The sequence below is a fragment of the Belonocnema kinseyi genome, chromosome 5 (genome assembly GCF_010883055.1).
Source record: "Belonocnema kinseyi isolate 2016_QV_RU_SX_M_011 chromosome 5, B_treatae_v1, whole genome shotgun sequence".
NCBI lineage: Eukaryota > Metazoa > Arthropoda > Insecta > Hymenoptera > Cynipidae > Belonocnema > Belonocnema kinseyi.
This window is the reverse complement of record NC_046661.1, coordinates 135964050-135967940: the sequence shown is the minus strand read 5'-3', so window position 1 is coordinate 135967940 and position 3891 is coordinate 135964050.

Genomic DNA, 3891 nt, shown 5'->3' with positions numbered 1-3891 from the left:
GTATAGAGCTCCAAGGAGATTATGTTGAAAAATAAAAAAAATTTACCCAAAAAAATTGTTTTTATACTTCATTCTAAGGACTTATTGAACTACCCTCGTATACATTATATTAAATGTCAAATGAAATTCTTATCATAATAGGTATGCTTTGATTATATATTTAATACAATCAGTGTACATATAGTCCGAGATCCCGCTGCAAAATTCCCATGTATAATGTTAATGTAAAAATAAAAATTTTTAAACTGTATTGTTATTAATTGACTACTGGCTTACTTTTGAAATTTTCACAACTATCGAGTTAATGGACGAATTTTTCATAGAAATGAAGAGCGTAACATTTCAATCATCATGCAACGCGGTTGCGATGGCTCCGTTGGTGCAAAAAGTTGTTGCAGGCTTTAAAACATTTCGCGCCGGACAGAAAGATGGCGACACGATCGTTTTCGACTAGATTCGGATGAACATTTTCGTGGCAATTGCGTCAGTATAATTTAGTGCCAGTAATCCCTACAATTAAGGAATGTTTTTTGTGCGAAAAAAGGGATGATGGCATCACAGAGTTTGATGCCGACTCTTTTACAAAATGTTCCCAAATGTTGGCACTTCGTCCTCACAAAAACCACGCACATAGAGAAGTACAATTGTATCGTGAGAATCTAAATGAAATCGTAAAATACAATTAGTTTTAATAAGGATGTCATGAAGATTTCAAATAAATGTTTCTTTTTTTGCATAAACACAGAAAAAACTGGGATTTCCATTAGACCTCATTTTCGGTTGCAAAGGAGCTGCAACAAAAATGAACCCCACTTGCTGAAAAGGAACCCAAATGATAAATAAGCTGTAAATGATACCTTAGTTGGGGTTCTAAATTACCCCAATTGCAATTGAGCCTATTCATAAAGAACCTATTTTTCGCTTTGCCTGCTGCTACATTTTGTTTAACTATTAACATAGTTTTTACCTGAAAGCACAAATTTAATTGAACTCTGATGGACATAACTCAATGAAGTTAATTATATCACAAAATATCACCGCAATTATAATAAATATAATGAGTTTATAAATATCATTTGCAGTTTATGTGGCAAAATTTTCAATATAAAGGCATATTCATATGCAAGAAACGTTCCGTCTCAAATCATCGGTCAATAACTGTAAATCGATTTTTAACTTACCAGCCCTACTGTGCAAGCGTTTGGTGCACTCTAAATAAACCCTTTTGGCTCTCTACAGGTATCTCCTGGAGCTCAAGTTCTACATGATACCAACTTTTATTTGAGCCACAACTTCAGTGAACCCCAAGTATTTTCTGTGACCAAATTAAAAAAGTTTCTATCATAATCTTGTAGGGCTTTCAAAAAGCAAAATTTTCCTTCTCCTGACTTTTTTTCATATAATTTTTTCAACAAATAAAGATTCAAGGAAAAAGATAGGAAAATTACGATTATCTATGATTACAAAGTTTTCAATTTAAACTTGTCACCATGAAATTAAACTAATGAACTGAATGAATGAATAAATGAATGAGTAAATGAATTAATTAGTTAATGAATAAATGAAATAAATAAGAAAATGGAAATAAAATAAATGTAGATCCCGTACTTTTTCCACTCAACAGCTTCCAATTTTGGGTGCAGCATCTTGTTATTTCAGTATTTTTTGTAGTACAATCGGAGAAGAGAGAAAAAAGATGTATCCAGAAATTAAACGGATTAACCGATTTTCTTCTTTCTTTTTTTAATCATCTTATCGTTTTGTAGTTAACCGAATGCACAGTATTAAAATTCAATTCCTTAATATTTGCTAATTTATAATTTCTCTCAACCGACTGTAATCTCTAACAATAGGAAAGTTGAGTGAGGCATGGCAGGCACTCAATCTAAATTCTCGGCTCAAGTCTAGGATTACGATCGTCCAAAAAATGACACTCTAGACCACCCGCTGTTCCATAGCCAGCCAGAGGGCCCACGAACTATCTTCGCCATGAGTACACTCCAGGTGGCGGTTTGCTACTTCCCAGGCGCAAAAATGCATCAATTTTCAATTAATTGCAATAAAACAAGAACCAGGCCATTTTTCGAAAAACGCGATCTGAGAGGTTCTGAATTCAGGAATTTATAGTCTGTGGTTGAAATATGAAATCATACAATTCACAATTGTAGGAGAAAAACTTGTCAGAGTAATATATAGAAAATTTTTGGATTTTTAAAAAGTGGTCTCAAAAATATTCAAAATGTGCCCACAGGCAGATATACATACAGACATACAGACACACAGACAGATACATTCGTAAAAACCTGTTTTTCGGAATCAGGGTTTCTCAAAACGTGGACATTTGGCAAAAGCTGGGGGGGGGGGGATCAAATTTTCCACAAATCTAATACCTTCTCTGATGAGAATGTAAAAAAGATTCAAAATTAATTTAAAACTTGAAATTATTTCAAACAATTTGAAACACGATGTGAATTTTTGCAGATTTAAAAAAAAATCAGCTTTTTGAGAGTTGGAAAATATTTAAAAAGAATAACAAAAATTGTTGTGATTGCTGAGAAAATTGGAAATGATTTTTTATTTTAAAAAATTAACTTTAAGTGAGTATTTGAAGAAAATGTTTAAATTTAAAAAAAAAATCAGGACGATTTTAAGGCAATTTTTTTATTTTGCGGTTTTTTTTAATTTTAGGAAATAATCTAATTAACAAAGTATATCAATTTTCAACCCAAATTTTTATTTTTTAACAAAGTTAATTAATTATCTATCAAATAATTCGTATTTTAACTAATACAATGTACAGGATAAAGTTTCAACCAAAAATGGAATAGTGAAATTTCCAAATAAAAACGATTAATTTTTAATCAATCCTAGAATAGTTACCTAGTTACGAGAATCATTTTTACTTTAATAACTTCTGTTTATACACGACTTCGCATGGGTACTATATACGACGAAAGACCGTGTTGTGTACTCGAATTTCGAAAACCCGACCAAACTCCGGAAGCGGTTTTCTGCTGTTTTCCTCTCATCGGATCATACGTTAAGGCGAATGCGAGTACTTCAAGCAAACTCGTATGTAGCTGAATTGTAACTAAACCTTAGTAAAAAAATAACCCTATTCGTAAGAATATAGCCAAATTCTAAAAGTTTTATGAAACTTCTTTCAATAATTAATCACTAATAATTCTAGTAAATTTAACAAATAACCTAGAAAAGAGGCATCACAAAGACAATCTTAGTTAACTTCGTAAACAAATTTGAATAATACCAAACTCTCAATATTTTTATGAAAATTGTTTGAATGATTAATAATTATTAAAAATTTACAAAGTAACGTGGAAAAGGATCATCGAAAGATATTCTTGGTTCATTCCGTAAAGAAATTGTGCCTGTTCCTTGAAAAATAGTCAATCTATAAATATGTTGATAAACACTTTTTAAATAATTAATAGTTGTAGATTTTCAAAGCATCAGAGAAAAAAAATCATCGAAAAGATATTTTTAGATAATTGTGGTACAAAGGGAAGACTACTCGTAGAAAGAAAAGAAAACTCTTAATTTTTCAATTAAAATTCTTTCAATAATAATTAATAGTTCTTGTAAATTTACAAAGCAACATAGAAAAGAGTCATCGAATGAGCATTCCTAGTTGATTTCTAAAACAAATTAACTCGTAGGATAGACGTCAAACTCTTAATTTTTTAAATAAAATTGTTTAAATAACTAATAGTTCTCGTAAATTTGCAAAGCAATATAGAAAAGAATCACCGGATAGACATTCTTAGTCGACTCCATAAACAAATTAACTTGTAGGAAAAAAGGCAAACTCTTAATTTTTTAATTAAAATAAAATTTTTTAATTAAAATTGCATCGATGGAGCACGCACTCAG